The sequence below is a fragment of the Mus musculus genome, chromosome 18 (genome assembly GCF_000001635.26).
Source record: "Mus musculus strain C57BL/6J chromosome 18, GRCm38.p6 C57BL/6J".
NCBI classification, from domain to species: Eukaryota; Metazoa; Chordata; class Mammalia; order Rodentia; family Muridae; genus Mus; species Mus musculus.
This window is the reverse complement of record NC_000084.6, coordinates 53,435,311-53,456,034: the sequence shown is the minus strand read 5'-3', so window position 1 is coordinate 53,456,034 and position 20,724 is coordinate 53,435,311. Positions and strand designations below refer to the sequence as shown.

Below are 20,724 nucleotides of genomic sequence, written 5' to 3'. Positions count from 1 at the left end.
AGAAAAATTACTCAAGATTCTTGAGATGCCAAGTCAAATATACAAATCTAAAAATTTGAAGCTAGGATCCACAAAGAAGAAAGAACATGTGGTGTTTGTCTTTGTGGGTCTGGGTTACCTCACTCGGTATAATATTTTTCAGTTCCATCCATTTTCCTGAAAATTTCATAATCTCACTGTCTTTGCCGCTGAATAAAATTCTATTGTGTACATGTACCACATTTTCATTATCCTTTTTTTTTTCCCAGTTGATCAGCATCCAGGTTGCTTCTATTTCCTAACCACTGTGACTAGAGCAGCTATGATCATGGATGTGCAAGTGTCTGTTCACTAGGACTACAGAGTCCTTTAGGTATACACCCATGAGTGGTAAGCTGGGTTATATAGTAGGTAGTTCTACTTCTAGCGATCAGAGAGTCCTCCACTATGACTGCACCAGTTTATACTGTCACCAACAGTAAGGGTTTTACCTTCCCCACATCCTTGCATGCTCTTTTAGTCTTGACTTTTTTTTTTAATAACTTATTTATTTTAGGTATGTGAATACACTGTCTCCCTCTTTTCAGACATACCAGAAGGCACCAGATTCCATTACAGATGGTTGTAAGACACCATGTGGTTGCTGGGAATTGAACTCAGGACCTCTGGAAGGGCAGTCAGTGCTCTTAACTACTGAGCCATCTCTCTAGCCTTGGTCTTGAATTTTTGACAACCACTCTAATTAGGGTGAGATGGAATTTCAAAGTAGTTTTAATTTGTATTTCTCTGATGACTAATGATGTCAAACATTTAAAAGGACGTTCATTAGCCATTTTTACTTCTTTTAGAATACTTACACATCTTTCTCATTTACATGTTTATTACTGTGTATGTGCCACAGCATGCATAAGGAAGCCAAAGGATAACTTTCAGGAACCTCTTCTCTCCTGTTATACATGTGTCCCAGGGATTGAGCCCAGATTGCCAGGCTTCATGCAAGTGCCTTTCTTGGGAGTGGGAATAGTAGAATACAGGTACAGTGAAAATAGAGGTGGAATATAGAGCATTGGGTGGTTTAAATGGGATGGGAAGATGAGGGGGTTGGAGGTAAGGGCTAACAAAAGTGAAAGGCATATGAACACGACCCATAGAAACCTATTAAAACTATTTTATAAGCCAAATTAGAAATAAACATTAAAGGAAGAGTTTGAAGGGAGATATCCTCTATGGCTTCTCTTAAAAACCGTGCAACATTAAAAAAAAAAATTCAGTTCCAGGAGTGGGGTGACTCATGGGTTCTCAAAGGCCCCCAAACCAGATCAGCTCTTGCCATTCCTCTTGGTTGACCAAGAACTACATGTAAGACACTATTACTGAAGACACCACACACATTGGTTGTAATATATAAATATATTGTATATATGTCTATCGGTATATATGTGTGTATATGTATATATATCACATATGTATATATAACATATACATATCTAATATATCATACAATATACGTACATATGTATATATACACCTGTGTATATATAAAACGTATATATGATATACATATACATATCATACTGGAATTGAGGTAGATGCTTCCTCTCTTCTGGCTAATTAACTACACCTCCTATAAATTGGTACACCTTCCTCCAGAAAGTACTAAATAGGCTTCTAGGCGAGAAACATCCTTATCTACCTGTGAACCCTGTGAAGGACAATATCACGATGCCATGCAGAAAGTGCTCACTGGTACAATACTGGTATGACTGTTACAGGAGTAATTAACTGAATTCTGATTGGACTTTAGGCCTACTTCATAGGCCTACAGAAACTTATACCTATTACTGCAAACCTCAGCAGAGCTCATGGCTAAGAAAACTATAGGCTCTAAGAAGTGACCACTACTGTTTTTTTGCTAACTGGACATGGTACCAAACTGACTTGTAAATATTTATATTTATATTCAAAGATAAGTGCTGCTCTCTGCCTTGGCCAGAGAAGCTTCTGCATGCTGTGAGCAATCATTATTGCAGAGACTACTAACCAGCCAATGTGCTCAGTGCAAGTACCTGCAAGTGTTCTGCCCTAAATGGGGTATAGGAGAAGTGGACCTATTTAGTAATAGTTCTCTAGGGGCAAGCTCGAGTTTCTTTGGCAGCAGTTCAGTCCTGTAACAAACACCAAATACAACTCAGCAGACCAGTCCTCTAGGCAGGCAGACACCACACACGAATGGCAGCTACATCCAGTCCTGAAGAAACCACAGGCTCAACAGCCAGCCTGAGCGGAGGCTGCGTAAGTGGCAAACTGCTGCAGGGACCTCACGAACAGTTCTTTGGCAATGGCAGCATTAGCACAAGTTGAGCTCAGCAACACTATATAAGGCAAACCAATACATGTGTGTTGTTAGCAGAGAATAGGGAGGCAGAGCAAACCAAACCAATGCTTCTCTCCCACGGTCTGTGGGGTCATATTTATACCCCTTCATCATTTGTCCTTTCACATGTCTGCTTCATCAAAACATCCTTTCACCTGTGTCTGCTTCATCAAAACATTCTTTCACGTGTCTGCTTTAGCAAGACATCCTTTCACCTGTGTTCCCCCCGGCAAAACATCATTTGCCATCCCTGACTTTCCAAACCGGAAGTTTCTACTTCACATATGTATATGAAACTGTGAAACAACTCATTTAAAAGGAAAAAGTTGCCTAGAAGGGGCAAATACTCTCCCAAGATAAGGTCATTTTTACTTTAACAAGAATGCTAGATTCTTTTTCTTTTTTTTTTTTAATTTTTTAGATTTATTTATTTATTTATTATATGTAAGTGCACTGTAGCTGTCCTCAGACACTCCAGAAGAGGGAGTCAGATCTCTTACGGATGGTTGTGAGCCACCATGTGGTTGCTGGGATTTGAACTCCTGACCTTCGGAAGAGCAGACGGGTGTTCTTACCCATTGAGCCATTTCACCAGCCCAGCTAGATTCTTTTCCTTTGCTTTATTTTTTGGCTTTTTGAGACAGGGTCTCCATGTGTTTTGAGCTGGCCTTTAACTTGCTATATAGATCAGATTGACTTCAAACTTCTGATTCCCCGGCCCCTGCTTCCCAAGCACTGGGGTGGTAGCTGAGCTCACTGGGCCTGGCAGGATTGCTTGACTCTTAAGGAAAACTGGAAATAAAATGTGGCCCGTAATGAGATTATCCTGAATCCATTTTTGACAGTGATTGACAAGTGACAGTTGGGAATTGATCGGAACTTTGACATTTTGACAATGCAGTGTTTAACAATTTGGTTTTGAAAAAATATTGTGCAGAATGAGCACCCTTTGAGCTTTTGCTTCTTCTTCATCTGCACCGGCAAGCATTTTCAATGGAAGCATATGTTAGGGTTGGGTTGATGGGTATTTTATTTGACAGCAGCCTAATCGTTTAGGTATAGATTTCAAAATCAAATGTTTGCTCCATAAGCAACTGTTTTCAAACAGAAGCATTTTTCCACAACTGTTCCCTCAAAACAAATGTCTGTCTTGGAGCCAACCTGGGAAGCCAAGCAATCCAGTAGGCTTCCTCCATAGGACAGCCACTACTGTTACATCCCCTTTAACATTTTATATTGATCATGTTCTCTTTCAAATGTCTGTGGGTTGCTCACTGGGCAGAGTGAAGGCATTTTCCAATGGGTGTTTTCTTGGTAAGAATAAATAGAAAATACATACTATATTGAACTTTATCTGTGTAGCTGCCATGTGTTGGTGATGCGATTATTTGCAGTCTTTTTTATTTTTGTTTCCAGATACAGGATGTTAAGAAGAATTGGTTCCAGGCTTCTGTGTGGAAGAGGAGGCAGAAGGGTTGTAAGAGCCAGAGCTGATGGAGGACTCCAAGGAAACAGTCTTCCAGACACAACAGGACTGTTGCGCATATGAACTTTGGAGACTGTAGCAGCATGCACAAGAGCCCACAGGTTCTAATCAGACAAAATCTCAGCACTGAGGAGAACTGACACAAAGTCCCACCCTAACCAAGAAGCTATGTGTGATTGATACCTGCTGGGAGAGGGGGAATTGGTTTTTTCCAATGAAGTATCAATGTGGATACCAACCACACTCCAAGGCGGGCCCCATGACCAAGAGACACTGGCTGACACAAATGGACTCCAAGTTTTTTTAACGGACTTTTTGTTTTGTCTCATTTTGTTTAGGTACTTTTTGGTCTGATCTGTATTATGTTTTAGTTTTCTTTCATTTTTATTATTTGTTGCTTTCCTTGGAATTTTTTTTTTTAAGAAAGAGAAAAAGAAAGGGAGGGAGAACATGAGTTGGGTGGAAAGGATCTGGGAAGAACTGAGGGGAAAATGAATGGTTCAGTTGGTAAAGGGGCTTGCCACTAAACCTGAGGACCTGAGTTCAATTCCTAGAACTCTCGTGGTAGGAGAGAGAGAACCATATTGTCCTCTGACCATCACATATACACCATACCACATGTGCACCCCTTCATACACACATACAATGAAATAAATAAATCAGGCTGGGCTAGTTTTCCTGCATTACTGAGGAATCTTTTCAACTGCAAGTGACAGAAACTAAATTAATTTAGTATGTTACCATGCCTCCATTTTTCTCCTCATCTCTTGGTCTGTCTCTTTTGTTCTGATTTAATCTCAGGTAGAATTGTTTCTTTTCTTTCTCTCTCTCTCTCTCTTTCTTTCTTTCTTTCTTTCTTTCTTCCTTTCTCTCTCTCTTTTTTTGGCTTTTGGTTTTGTTCATTTGTTTTGTTTTGTTTTTTGTTTGTTTGTGGGTTGTTGTTGTTTGTTTGTTTGAGACACTGTTTCTTTGTGTTGTAGCCTTGGCTGTCCTGGAACTTGCTTTGTAAGCCAGGCTGGTCTGAACTCACAGAGCTCCACCTGCCTCTGCCTCCCCAGTGCTGGGATCAGAGGTGTGAGCCACCACAGCTCAGTCTCTTTCCTCTTTTATTCATCTAGATTGAAATCTAGAGATAGATGAGTTGTTTCTTCATTATTCCCATAAAAGGCCTGGAGTCCAGTGTCAATAGAGCAATATGTATCACAATCATGTCCTTCCATTATCGTGAAACACATTGACTCTTCAAGCCTGGACCTTAGTCCCAACTAAACCTTGTAAACTTAGAACAGGAAGTTTCTCAAAGAGAAGCCAAGGTATGTAGAAGAATGGGGATGGATATTAAACTGTAAAGAGCAAGCATTTTGGTGTAGAGAGATAGTTCAGCTGTTAAGAGCACTTCCTGCTCCCTCAGAGGATCGTTTCACTTCCCAGCTCACAAGTGGGTGGCTCACAATGACCTGTAACTCCAGCTCCAGGGAGATTTGACGCCTTCTTCTCAACACCATGGGTATGTGCACACTCATACAACATGCACCCAGACAGGCACAGAGACATAAAAATAAAAATCAATCCTTCTAAAAAGGTAAATATTTCTTCTTTAGGCAAGTGATGTATGCTCACAGTGAAACCATTGTGTAGAGAATGTTACCATCCACAAACACCAGCTGGTCATACAGACACTCCCTTCATTTCTTAGGATGATGAATGGTAGTTCTTGATCTTCTTTTGAAGCCACCGTGTTTCTTACACCAGAGCTTTGACTGGTCATTTTGGCTCCCCCAGCCAAATCATCCTGGAACACATCTCCTCCTCCTCCTCCTCCTCCTCCTCCTCCTCCTCCTCTTCCTCCCCTGGTGCTAATGTGTTAGTTGGAGGTTCCCAAGTCATCTTCCAAAACTGAGGAAGAAGGATACAGGCTAAGGGATGGAAGACTTACAATAAAGAAGACTGGGTCCTTTTGTAGAATCAATTAGCTAAAGTGCTACCTTGAACTCCCTGTCCCGAGACCTCTTGAGCAACCCTGGTAGACTCTTTCCCTCCACAGATGAATTCTTAGCCCGTGGTATGTTGTCCCCAGCAAATATGCAAGCACCATATTCTCCCTGCCACTCAGAATGATTTTATTAATTGGGCACACCACTTGGTGGCTCCCTACCTTAATTATTCTTGTAAACAGTAGCTAATACTGTAGTGTCTACTCTCTAGGCAGGCTTCTGGTTAACACAGACAGTATAACTAGACACTGAATACATAAATCTAAATTAGATCATATGGGACCATCTTGGTTCCAGTACGTAAACTGGATTCATCTGGAGGGTGGAGCTGGTACCTTGTAAATATGGGGTTCACCTCGCCAGTGCTTCAGGAGATGGCTGTTCTGTGCCTTTCTATCATTCAGGGCTTAGACTCTTTATCGTACCAGTTATAGAAACTGAATCATGCCCACAATTATCATGCACGCATAGTCCTCAGCCTTTCCTGAAGTGGGGGTCTCCTCCTGCACCCCCTTCTAGCTTCCATTCAGTCTTCTGAGCTCAACTACACTTTTATAAGCACTTCTTTCCACGAAGGAAGGAAAACGAAGTTGATTCATCCCCTCGGATGGAGCATGCTGATAAAATTACCTCATTGCTGTCTCACAAGCCTTCCTCACAGGCTCATCACCTCCACTCACATCAGCACCAGCCAGATGCATGTGGTCCATTTTCTCTTTAAAAGGAAATGCCAGCAGGTCTCTGTGAGCTGTGAGAACACACCTATCTGCATCTCACACAGTGACGGCTGAGGTCTTCTACATGAGCCCCAATGAGTGTCATCATGAGGCTCAGAAATCTAAGTTTCAAACATTACGTGATATAATCCATGAAGAAGAAAAAAGAGCTAGCAACTTACTTCGCCCCAGAACATAAGTGAATTGTCTTCTAAATCAATCAAGTTAATTTTGAATGAGATCTAAATTTGAAGGGCATTCATGAATTCTATGTGAATATGGGGTTGAGGACGAATGTAACATTAACTCTTAGCAAAATCCAGTCAGCCTTTATTTACTAACTACTCTATCTTTCTAGGTTTCTGAGTCGAAAGTCAATGAATACACACACTGGAAGGAACCCCCTCCCCAGCTGGATGTTGTGGAACTTGGTGGAACAGAGATGTGGTAGGTCAGGAAAGACAAAAGGCTGAGGAGAAGAGAAAGAAAAAATGTTGAATTCCCCTCACTCAGAAGAACAGCAGGAGCTAGGACCCTTCCTTCTGCTCACCATCTCCATGGTCCCCCTTGTGAAGGGTTAGTCATCATGTAGATGAGTTACATGTGCCCTGTGTCCTTCCCTCAGCTAAGTTCTTCAGGAATGGGAGCCCGACTCAACACAGCTACCTATACATGTAGAGGTAACTTCATTCAATCATCCTTGTCTAGAGACAAACTATGCAAGAGAGGGAATTCCTGATCAATCATATCGTTTCTCCTGGGTAGTACGATTTTATGACAGATCCTTTGGGTCTATAACAGCAGGGTTGTGGGAAGGAGAAGCAAAAAGCCAAGTCACTTTGTAGCAGTTTGGTAGGAAAGAAGTCGGAAGACATGGAGCAGTTGGGATAATCGGATGTCTGTTCTTTGGTTGTTTCTTCCCTCTTTTCTCTTTCTTTCTTCTCTTCCTCTCTCCCCCTTCCTTTTCCTTCTCTCCTTCCATTCATCTTTCCTTCTCTCTCTTTCTCTCTTCCTCTCTCCTTCCTTCCTTCCTTCCTTCCTTCTTTCCCTTTCCTCCCTACATGTCCTCCCTTTCTTATTGTTGGAGACAGGATCTGATAACGTGGCTCTCCTCAGCCTGGAACTCACTATGTAATCCAGGCTGGGCTTGCATTCACAGAGATCTGCCTCCCTTTGCCTACTGGAATTAAAGGTCACCATGCCCACTCCATCAAGAATCTACAAGATTACAAGAATCTTTGTTTACACTTACGTTGCATGCATGCCGTGTGTGTGTGTGTGTGTGTGTGTGTGTGTGTGTAGGGGTAGGTGACCTCATGCCACAGTATAAGTATGGAGGTCAGAGATCACATGGCATCTTGCTGGAATCATTCTGCCCTTCCCCTATGCAGGTCAGGGGGTTATTAAGCTTGGCAGTAAGTATCTTATTGGTCGAGACATCTTGAAGGCCCAAGGTGTTTGTTTGTTTGTTTGTTTGTTTAAAATAAGAGAATCTTAAAGCAATGAATTTTAAACCAAAGCATCATACACAGTATAAGAGTAACCTTTTTTTTTAAATGGAAAGTACAAATGAATGTATGACAGTACATAATTGCTAACATTTGGGGTCCACAGAAGTTGTTTGAGAACCTATGGGCTTGGCCAAGTCTTTAATGGTTCATCTAACTTCGTCTTGTGCTTATTTCAGCCAGAGATGGAAACACAGCATATTAATCAGGGCTCTCTAAAGGAACAGGACAGACGGAATGAGTACATATATATGGTAAAAGAGGATTTACTAGAGTGGCTTACAGGCTGTGGTCTGGCTAGCCAAAATAACATTCTCTCAGTGGAAAAGCCAAGATACTGGTAATTGTTAATCCACAAAGATAGATGTCTCACCTGGTCTTCAGTCTCTACTGGAATTCTGAAGACGTAGATTCTAATGCCAGTTAAGTAATGCCACATTAGCAGAGCAGATGAACTCACCAGCAAGAGTAAGACAACCAGGTAAAAAGCAGAGCCTTCCTTCTATGTCCATTTATATGAGCTGCCACTGGAAGGTGTGGCCCAGATTCAGGGTAGATTTTCCTACCTCAAATGATGTGGATTTAGGATTGAGTCTTCCCACCTCAGATGATCTAATCAAGAAAACCCCTCCTAGGTTTGCCAGCTGCTTGGGTTTTAGTGGATTTCAGAGACAGTCAAGTAGTCAACTAAGAGCACTTATTACACAGAAGTGGAAATTCCTTATCCAGTTCTTCGTTTTCATTTCCTAAAAATAAACATAATGTGTGATACACGATGCTCAAAGTGTACAACTACCATTAGAATTAAACTGAGGATGGACAAAATAAGAGAGATTTGAGAAAGAGTAACCAGCCTTTCTTCAGCTCTCTTAGGAGAGAGTTCTAGAAACAATTTCCCCCAAGGAAATAGATTTGGGGTTGCTGAAAAGGTTCCTGCTCAAAAGCTATAATAGTTCAGTATCATGTTTTCAAAGTTGTGAGTATTGAAAGTTGATTTTGGATTCATTTATATTTTCTATTGCATATATATATATATGCTCCACAGCATGTGTGTGGAGATCAGGAGTTGCCTCTTTCCTTCTACTGCGTGGTTTCCAGGAATTGGACTGGGGGTGTCAAGCTCAGCAGCAGGCATCTTCATCCACTGGACCATTTTACTGGCCTGGCATGCTGGCTTTAATGATCTATATTTTGTCCTAGAGTTGGGTCGTGAATTATCCACAATTTCTCTTCACAGAGAAATCTGCACACTCACGGAACTTGAGATTCGCTGGGCTCTGTTCTCTCTATAAAAAGCAGCCCAGTTTTACAAGACAGGAGGGCAGTGTGCAGCTCCTGCGTAGAGTCTGAGCTGTAATGTCATCTGGCGAGCGTCAACCTTCCCCTTTCCATGTTTACGAGGTGCTTTTCCACGGAGTATGGACCCGAGATGGAGAAGCTTTAAATCACCTTTAACTTGTGGCTCACACTCTCTTTGTTTTGGGGATCTCAGAAGAGCAACAGCAGTTAGGGCGCTTACAGAGAACAGGAGTGCATTCTAAGGCGGATGGGCAGATCCAGTTAGCAGAGTGGATGATGTGACTTCTTTCTCACAAAGTGTTTCCTCTTCCAACCAACACAGGACTGAATAGTCTCTGTGCCGGACACTAGGTAAGATCCAGGAGGCAGGTGAAGAGTGATATTTGCTTATGAGCACAGTCCGGCCCGTGCCTTTTGAAGGTAGGTTGTGCAAAGGCATCTGGCAGACCCCTCATCAGGTCAGGAAAATGGAGTGATATACAAGGAATGTGACCCATGTGGGGTGAACCCCTCCCAGAAGAGATTTGAAGGTACAATTAATAAAGCTGTGATTATTTAAGATGCACCCCATGAATAATTGGTCCTGTGAGTGCACCACAAGACAATTAGCAACAGCTAGTGAATGCTTCTGGTGCCTCATGTGGCTATTGTGTGTGTAGTATGAATAAAGATGGGGATTTTTTTTTTGAAATAACAAGACTATATCATATTTGTTAGACTGTAAACTAAAGGAGAAGAGAAGACTCCATGGTTCAAGATCTGATGTAAGCGTGGTGAGATAAATCACTAGCAAGCCTCAACTTGAGTGGAAATGTGATCCAGTCTGTTTGTTTGTTTGTTTGTTTGTTTCTGAATCCAGTCTTAACCACTTACCTTTATACTATTTGAAAGGCCTCTTTTAAAACTTAATGTTGGCTCGGGATAGTTTAATTCTTCAAAGAGTTCTGGTAGTGGAGATGGCAGAAGACAACGGGAGCTTTAGCACTCCCAAATTCAGCACCCCCAAATTCTCACCAGAGCCTGCTTTGCCTTAAACTGTACCCATCATAAAGGCAATGGGTTTCTTTGAATTCCATTGCAAGCATCTGTAAGTCCAAAGCTCAGCTCAGCCACATCATACCTTGACCGGCCAGACTGTAGCACCCATGTCTCTCCCCAGGTGGTCATTCCATGAGGCTTGGATCTGGACCATGCTTTACAGAAGTCCAGAAATGGCGCTTCTGTGAGGAGTGAAAAACCGGGGATTATTCAGGATTGAACAATGTTCTTCAAAACTCACACCTTCCCAAAATCTTAGGATGGGATCTTATTGTTGAATAGATTTTTTAAAAATAGATGCAAATATTTAAGCTAAGGCTATATATGGGATTAAGACAGGCCCTGGTATCCCTCTAAAGTGATCATGGGGAGATACATACGCAGGCAGATCACCAGGTGGAGGTAGCTTGGAGTGAGGCTACCACAATTCTCAGAGCCACAGGAAGAAGGGGCGATAGGAAGGTTTCTCCTCAGCAGCCTTTGAAAGGAGTATTACCCTGATTGCACCTTGATTTTGAATTTCTGAGCCCATAAATTGTGAGAGTAAAAAATGCTGTTGCAATAGGCCACCTTGTTTGTAGTACTTTTTTTTCTCAGTAACACAGGGGACCACGTAGAGGAGCACGAGACGAGTTGCGGTTACAAACCAAAGGCAGTAAACATCGGCTGAAGAAGGCAAGGAGTCCTCATCTGTGCAGTGATGCAGGCTGGGGTCAGCTTCTGTAAGTCACAGTGAGATGCGATGGGCAGCAGAGAGCTGCCTGGACAAGTTGGCAGCTGTGATTTGCCTCGGTTCTAGAAGGCTCAAGTGAGGCCTGGTGTTGGCTACTTTCCCTCTGTCTCAGGCCCTCTGGTGGCTCCTCTCCTGGCTGCTCCCATCTTCTCAGGCACTCAGCAAGAAGAATGGTTGACCCTTCAAGAAAATCAGCCCTGGTGCTGAGCTATAGGCCTGTGGGGTCCAGGTATCCTAGCCTACCTGCTGCTCCAAAGGTCAGCCTAGAACATGGTCTCTAAAGTCTCGAGAAGGAAGTCCAAATTGAACTCACTCTAGAGAGTTATAGCACACAGTCCTGGGTTTGGATTCTCACTCCACTTTGTGAATTACTGTGCCACCTTAGGCATGCAAATTATTTACCTCTTGTCTTTTCTCCTTTGCTTGGTTGTCTGGAAATTAGGAACAAGAAAATAACGAATCCATACTACCCAGATATTTGCTATAAAATTTGTCAAGTATTTTACCCAACTTGGACTCTAAGTTGCAGAATGAACCACATGTCTCACTCTGCCCCAGATGATTCATTTTAGATATTATTAAATATATCTTTCTTGGGGAGGCAGGGATAAGGCTTCATTCTGCAGCCCAGCCTAGACTTGAAATCGGCATCCTCTTGCAGCGATCTCCCAAGTTCTGGGATTACAAGAGTGCACCACAACACCTGGCTCCAACGTAGCAATTAACAGTCTCCATTTCTATCCAAAAGGGCCCTACTTGACCATACATTGCACGGTCACCCAAGCTTTGAGGAGTTCCCATGTGCACAACAGAGGAAAACACTCATGGTGCAGACCTGAGCCTAGGCTAGCCACCGTAGAGAACACAGTGGTCCGAACGTAGCCATTCTCCCTGGGGGAGTGCACTTTGTGTATGCACCATTAACATACACGCATGTTATTTTCATTAGGTTTCATTTCAGTGTAGAGGGGGAAATGTAGTTGGTATACAATACTATAGAGCATTGTGTTTCAAACACAAAATATCCAGTGCTGTGCTTAATAATTAGATGATAGGCTGCCTAGTGCTTCATATGATGCAGAAATCCTTGCTGTGTTATTCTGCAGCTGTTCAGACTATGCTGTGGTATTTGAGCAAATTGATTGCGATTTTTGGATAAGCCTGGAATTCATTATATTTTGTTTTACATTTAAAATAATGGAATATAGTCATTCCCGTCCCCTTCTCCAAACCCCACAATCTGGCACACTTTCAGGAAAAAAAAATTAAATTGAGAACGAGAGGTACTTGCCTTCCTGGGTTGTGGAGATGAACTGGAACAGGCTGAGGCTCACACTGGATGCCCTCCCCTAATTAACATGAAAATGTTATTATGCGGGAAGTAGGAATGCGCACAGGTCCCCAAGTTCAGTGCCCAAGAAGATTACCTTATTTATATTTCAAGGGGCCATTTAGCCTTGGCGACATCAATTTAATCTTAGTTAGAGGAAATTCTGGGGTATGCCTGGGCACTCGGGGTCTTGGGGTATAGGAGCCCACAGGGTGTTCAGTCACCGATACATTTGTGTCACTGCCAAGACCTTCCTTGTCCCTGAGTGTGCTCCATCGGGTCTCTGCTGGCTCCATCTGGGGCACAGAAGACTTGCTGGAGGGCCAGCTGTGCTCTTTGCTCTCTGAGCTATGATAGTTTCCTTGTGTGGCTGTAACAGATGGCCACAAACCCAGCTACTTCCAACTCACAGACATATGAGATTACAGGTCCAGAGGTCAGAAGTCCCACATAAGTGTTCCGGACTCGAGCAAGGTTCCCTTTAAGAAGTTGCGCAGAAGAATCCACGTGCTTGCTCCTGCCACCTGCACTTCCTGACTCCAAGTTCCTTCCTGTACCCTCAAAGACAGCAAGCAACCCAGAGCCATCTGCATCCTCCTGGTCATAAAGAGCCCAGGATCACACCAGCTCCACCTGGAGACTCCATTTAACCACACCTGCAGTTTCACATATTCTCAGATCCCAGGAATCAGGGCAGGGCTTTTGGTGGGCTCTGTCGGTACCCAGACACATCCCTCATGGCTGCTCTCTAGGCCGTCACTTTCCACAAGTATGTCTTGACCATCACTGTCTCCTGTCCTGGGGTGCACAGGCCTCTCTGCTTTTATCCCTCCACGCCCTCACTAACTTTACCCACCTCCATTTCAGCCCTGGGGCATCTTGTTTCAAATCTGGATGTGGAAGGTACAGTTCCTCCCTCTCCTAAGCATTTTTCCCTAAACCCATAATCTGCTAAACGCTCCCAAATATTTAGGCTTTTGGAACACAAAAGAATAAATAACATATAGTCTGTTTCTGATTTCTGGTCATCCGTCTCCTCTTCCTGAGATTATACACCAGGGGGATGGAGGCAAAGGGTTTAAAGATGGGAAGAAAAAATATATAAATTAGCACTTTAAATCCTGATTTAAATACAGCCCTTCTGAGAGATGAGCACAAAGGCACTCTGCGGGGTGGGCATAGCCCAGCAGCATGGCTCCCAAACTCTACCTTCCTCTGGTGTCTCCCCACTTTCCTCTCTTCTGAAGCTGCCTGGCTCTGTTCTAGGAGCACCCAACCCTTTCAAACTAGAGCTTCCAACTACAGAAGCCCCTCGTGCGTGTTCTCTTACTTCAGCACACCCAAGACAAATGGCATTTTCACCAAAGACTGTTCTCACCAAGACAAACCAACCCAACCCAACCCGACCCAACCCAACCCGACCCAACCCAACCCGACCCAACCCACCTGTACAGCCAGCTAAGAAGGCTGGCTTTCTCCCTCATGCTCAACCCTCCTACCATCTTTATCTTTGTCTGTTAGTCCAAACAGGCAACCCATTATCTTTTGACACAGCAAAATGGGAAACCCAGGAAACTCCTTTTCTACTTTGCCAACATTAGAGCCCATGTTGACAAATCTGCCATCCACTCTTCCACTTGACTCCCCTATCCTGAGGTATCATCCCCATGAAAAATACACTGAAGCATCCAGCCTTCAAGCGTTAGACTGTTCAGCTCAAGCATGTGCGTTCTCGCGTGCACATGACTGCACACACACAAACGCACACACATACACACCCCTCATATAAAACATATACAATATAAAAGCATTTCAAGAAGGCAGTGACTGTAACATACTTGGGTAGCAGAGAAGTACATTTCTCAAAATGACAAATAGAGATTTTTAATGAAGAAAATTGTTCTAGTTTGTTTTCTTTGATAAACACCATGACCAAAAGCAACTTGCAGAAGACAGTTCATTTGAACTTATAGGTTATAGTCAGTAACCAAGAAGAGGCAAGATGAAAACTCAAGGCAGACATTTGAAACAGAAACTAGAGGGACACTGCTTACTGGCTTGCTCTTAAGTCACCTTCCATTTTCAGCTAGCCTTCTTATGTAGCCCAGGTCCCAGGTGCCTAGGGATGGCACTACCCACAGTGGGCTGGGTCCTTCTTCATTAATTAGCAAGTAAGAAAATGCTCCTCAGACATACTCCCAGATCAATCTGATGGAAGCAAATCCTCAGCTGAGACTCCCACTTCCAAGGTATGTCAAGTTAACAACCAGAATCAGTTATCATGAAAATGTAAATTAAAAATGAATAGAAATGATATGTGGCTGGGAATAGAGCAGAGTGATAGAGTTATTGTCTCATATGTGTGAAGTCCTGGATTTCAATCCACAGCTCTGAGAAGAGAGAAAGAAAGATAGATAGAAAGAAAGAAAGAAAGAAAGAAAGAAAGAAAGAAAGAAAGAAAGAGAACAAATGAAAAAAGGGGAAAGAAGAAAAAAGAGAGAATGAAAGAAAGACATAAAGGAAGAAAGAAGGAAGGAAGGAAAGAAAGAAAGAAAGAAAGAAAGGAAGAAAGGAAGAAAGAAAGAAAGAGAACAAATGAAAAAAGGGGAAAGAAGAAAAAAGAAAGAAAGAAAGAAAGAAAGAAAGACAGAAAGAAAGAAAGATGGAAAAGAAAGGGAAAGAAGAAAAAAGAAAGAGCAAATGAGCAAAAGGGAAAGAAGAAAAAGAAAGAAAGAAAGAGATAAAGAAAGGAAGAAAGGAAGGAAGGGGGAGAGAGAGAGAGAGAGAAAGGAAGAAAGAAAGAAAGAAAGAAAGAAAGAAAGAAAGAAAGAAAGAAAGAAAGAAAGAAAGGAAGGAAGGAAGGAAGGAAGGAAGGAAGGAAGGAAGGGGGAGAGAGAAAGAAAGAAAGAAAGAAAGAAAGAAAGAAAGAAAGAAAGAAAGAAAGAAAGAGAGAGAGAGAAGGAAATAGAGAAAGAAAGATCTAATCTAACTTAATGGACTTGAGTAGACTTTGCATATGGCAAACAGTGCATGAAAGATGCTCAGCATTAGGAACAAAGAAGCACAAATGAACACACCAGTGAGCTGCATCGCCACAGCCACGATGAAGGTTACTATGCAACATATTTCAGGTTGAAAGTAACGGGTGTTGCTGAGGCCGTGGACAGCTGAAGCCCTCACACACTTGTAAAATGTAAATGGGGTAGCATCAAGGAGTGCACTCTAGCAGTGCCTCAAAAGTTAAACATGGTACTACCACATGACCCAGAAACTCCACTCCTAGGTCAAGAGGCAGAAACCCTAAAAATAGGTTCTCAAATGAAGTGGTGTATGTTCTTACAAACGATGTTGAGAAGAACCCAAAAGAGGAAGCAACGCACACACCTATCAATAGGCATCAGGGTATATTCATAAATACAGTTTATCATATGTAAAAGACACAGAGCACTAACACACTCTTTCATGTATATGAAACTTGAAAGCATCACACTAGGTAAGGAAACAGCACATACGTGAAGGAACACAGATTAAAGCCACCATGTTCTATGGTTTCACCTGCATAGAGCATCCAGAATTAGTAAGCCCATAGAGAAAAATGCAGATCGGTAATTAACAGAAGATGGAGTAAGGACATGGTAATAGCTTAAATGGTGTATAGAAGGTTTTTGTTTTGTTTTTGTTTTTTTAAATACCATTTTTTACACTATTTCATATCATTTTTTAAGATCATTTTTATTTCAGGATGTGACAGCAATGGTCATCATACAGTTTTTTGACTGTGTGAAGTGCCATTGGATTGGACACTTTAAGTGGTATGTTAATTTTGTGTTATACAAACTCTGCCTCGTTTTTAAAAGAAAGAAATGAAGAATTATCAATAAGAGGACCAGGCTAAGCACTAACTTTAGTATCTATTAGCGATGGCATTACAGGTGAGCCACTTCCATTCCACAAAAAGCCAGTTTCTCTGCCTGAAAAATGGTGAAGATTTTGTTCTGAAAACCTCACAGGACAAGTATGGCAACACAGTGAGATACAGTTTAACACAAAAGACACATATCTTCCCTCACAAACCAAGATAAGAAAAGGTTACATCATGTAAAGGTGACTATGCAATAAATAGTCTTTTAAAATAACTTCTTTATCTTTTGATATTATAATACAACCACATAATTTCTTCCTTTCCTTCCCTTCCTCCAACCCCAAGGACTCACCGTGTTCTCTTTCAAATTTACAGCATCTCTCTTCAAATTGTGTGTGTGTGTGCGGTGTGTGTGTGTGTCTGTGTGTTCCAGAATACATAAGCTGTACTGGCTGGTTCTCTGTGTCAATTTGACACAGGCTGGAGTTATTACAGAGAAAGGAGCTTCAGTTGGGGAAGTGCCTCCACTTGGGGCATTTTCTCAATTAGTGATCAAGGGGGGAGGGCCTATTGTGGGTGGTGCCATCCCTGGGTTGGTAGTCTTGGGTCCTATAAGAGAGCAGGCTAAGCAAGCCAGGGGACACAAGCCAGTAAGTAACATCCCTCCATGGCCTCTGCATCAGCTCCTGCTTCCTGACCTGCTTGAGTTCCAGTCCTGACTTCCTTTGGTGATGAACAGCAATGTGGAAGTGTAAGCCGAATAAACCCTTTCCTTCCCAACTTGCTTCTTGGTCCTGATGTCTGTGCAGGAATAGAAGCCCTGACTAAGACATAAGCAGAACCTAGTCAATCTGTATTTTTTGGGTGTTTCTTTGCAGGGCTCATCCTTTGGAGTGGATTGCCCGTTGCTGTGGTATCCCTCTTCCCTGGAGAAAACGATTTCTCCTGCTCTCAGTATTCCATAGTTGTTTGTAGTTCTTTGTCTAGTGATGAGGCCTCATGGGCCGTCTTCCTTCCACATCAACATGCCTATTGGTGTCATCATTGTCCAACTCACAATTAGGCACAGCTCCTGCACCCAAGGCTCAGGGATCATTTCTGCAGAGGGGACAGAAAGACAGAAAGAGCCAGGGAATGGGGAACTTAGTATATTTCTGTGTTTCTCAGACATTTCTGAAGCTACAGCCACAAAGTTTCACTACACATTCTTTTCAAACAATATTTTTATTATTTATTAAACAATAATTTTTACTAATTATTTTACTCATTCCATAGACTGTATTTGAACATATTCATCCCCAGCTCTTCCCATAGCACCCTCTCCACCCTCTCTCTCTTCCCATTCAACTTTGAGTGCCTCCTACAATTGAATCCAGTTTGTGTCACCCAACCAGGAGTAGGAGCTGTCCTGAACTGGGGGGTGGGGTGGGGAAGTCACACCATTAAATAAAACTGACTCTTTCTCTCCCAGCAGCCATCAAATGTCAGTATCTTCTATCTCAGTTAGGATTTCTATTGCTCTGAAGAGACACCTTGACCATGGCAACTCTTATAAAGGAAAATATTTAGTTGGGGCTGGCTGACAGGGTCAGAGGTTTAGTTCATTACCATCATGGGGGTGGGGGGAACATGGCATCATGAAGACAGATATGGTGCTGGAAAAGGAGCTGCAAGTTCTACTTTTTTATTTTTAGGCAGGGTTTCTCTCTCTATCCCTGGCTCTCCTGGAACTCACTTGTAGACCAGGCTGGCCTTGAACTCAGAAATCTGCCTGCCTCTGCCTCTGCCTCTGCCTCCCAAGTGCTGGGATTAACCTCCTGTTCCCCAGCCCTCCCACCCCAAGTCAATTTGCAGAAGAGTAGTATTAGGTTCCCCTCTAGGGCCTATAACCTATTTAGCTATAGAATCTGACCTATAGTGTCGCATGGGTTACATCTTATGGAGTGAGCCTTCGATCCAACTAGAAAGTGGCTGGCTACACCCATAGGGTTCTTCCACTACTGCACCAGTGGGTGTATCTCATCTGGTCAGTCATCGGTATAGTTTACAGAGTTCACCACTGGGTGAGATTGATACCATTGATACCATTCTCCCCCAGAATGTCCATAGCACCTTCTCCCTTGGTTTCTTGATGTCTGTGGTGCTAGTATGTATTATCTTCAGAAATAGGGTATTATCATCGAGGACTGGAGGGTGGCAGAGAGTGCTGGCAATAACCTATAATACTTGAAGGTCTGTGAGACCCCGTTTGCCAACAACTCAAAAAAAAAAAAAAAAAGAAAAGAAAAGAAAATTCATTCCTGATTCTGGGGTTATTTGCTAACATGAGATGTTTAGTTGGTATTGCCCCCCCCTCCATTGCAGAGCAATTTCATTAAATCTCTTTTAATATATGTATATATCTATATTTTAGGAAGCTCCAATAGTAGTAGATTTCATATAGATTCTTTGAAAGGTCTTTAGTGTTAGCTGTCTATCTCCATATTCCCTCATCTACCTTATTATCTCATCTGCCCCACCCCCATCCCCACCTTCCCCATTATAGTATTTCCCTTTTGTCTTTAATACTACAGTGCTTCAGCCCCATCCATCCCCTTGAAGGAGTCTCCCGACTCCACAGTCACTTATTAAATTCCATCCCAAATGGAACCTATATCTGAAGCTTCAAAGCTACCATCCACAAATGAGAGGACATATGTGACATCTGCCTTTCTGAATGAAAGATTATGTCAGCTCTACTCATTCACCTATGAATTTTATAATTTTCTTTTTTTCTTAACAGCTGAATAATATTCCATCATGTAAATGGACCATATTTCCATTATGCATGCATCAGTTGACGGACTACTAGGTTGTTTCCATTTCCTGGTTACTATGAAGAGAAGCAAAATCCTACATATTCTTTTTATTGTAATAATGGTCACTAAAATATACACTCAGTAAGAACGTTGAGAGCTTCATTTTTATGTCTTAAGGTCCAGGTTGTGATAAATGTTCCTTTCTACTTTGAGTGTGTATATTGCAGAGAATGTGGTAGATCATTTTGATTCATATGAGTCAGCAACATTTAAAAGTGTACCTCATGATATAACCTCTCATTAGAAACATGGCCTTAAACCACTCTGGAAATCAGTCTGGCAGTTCCTCAGAAAATTGGACATAGTACTACCAGAGGATCCAGCAATACCTCTCCTGGGCATATATCCAGAAGATGCCCCAACTGGTAAGAAGGACACATGCTCCATTATCTTCATAGCAGCCTTATTTATAATAGCCAGAAGCTGGAAAGAACCCAGATGCCCCTCAACAGAGGAATGGATACAGAAAATGTGGTACATCTACACAATGGAGTACTACTCAGCTATTAAAAAGAATGAATTTATGAAATTCCTAGCCAAATGGATGGACCTGGAGGGCATCATCCTGAGTGAGGTAACACATTCACAAAGGAACTCACACAATATATACTCACTGATAAGTGGATATTAGCCCCAAACCTAGGATTCCCAAGATAAAAGATACAATTTGCTAAACACATGAAACTCAAGAAGAATGAAGACTGAAGTGTGGACACTATGCCCCTCCTTAGAATTGGGAACAAAACACCCATGGAAGGAGTTACAGAGACAAAGTTTGGAGCTGAGATGAAAGGATGGACCATGTAGAGACTGCCATATCCAGGGATCCACTCCATAATCAGCATCCAAACGCTGACACCATTGCATACCCTAGCAAGATTTTATCGAAAGGACCCAGATGTACCTGTCTCTTGTGAGACTATGCCGGGGCCTAGCAAACACAGAAGTGGAGGCTCACAGTCAGCTAATGGATGGATCACAGGGCTCCCAATGGAGGAGCTAGAGAAAGAACCCAAGGAGCTAAAGGGGTCTGCAACCCTATAGGTGGAACAACATTATGAACTAACCAGTACCCTGGAGCTCTTGACTCTAGCTGCATATGTATCAAAAGATGGCCTAGTCGGCCATCACTGGAAAGAGAGGCCCATTGGACATGCAAACTTTATATGCCCCAGTACAGGGGAACGCCAGGGCCAAAAAGGGGGAGTGGGTGGGTAGGGGAGTGGGGGTGGGTGGGTATGGGGGACTTTTGGTATAGCATTGGAAATGTAAATGAGCTACATACCTAATAAAAAATGGAAAAAAATCCTAAAAAAAAAAAAAAGAAAGAAACATGGCCTTAGGGAAGGCAGATGAGGTGCACATCACATACTTACGGACAGGTGACAGAACTGTGACTCTTTATATATCCAACGGGCACAAGTGACACCTGGGTATGTATGATACAAGTCTTCCTCCAACCGAGTAATGACATAAATATGGAGCAAATGAATATGAAAATTTTTAGTTTAAGAAACCATTTAGGATTTGTTTCATTGTTGCAAAGG

General features: G+C 42.4%; 1 long non-coding RNA gene across 1 annotated transcript; it reads left to right on the top strand.

Moving 5' to 3' along the window:
• The first annotated feature begins 253 nt into the window (after window positions 1-253).
• Gm41726 lies at window positions 254-4,522 on the top strand. The gene is made up of 2 exons (XR_003952555.1): window positions 254-352; window positions 3,770-4,522. It is a non-coding gene; the product is annotated as a predicted gene, 41726 (long non-coding RNA).
• The last annotated feature ends 16,202 nt before the right edge of the window (window positions 4,523-20,724 follow it).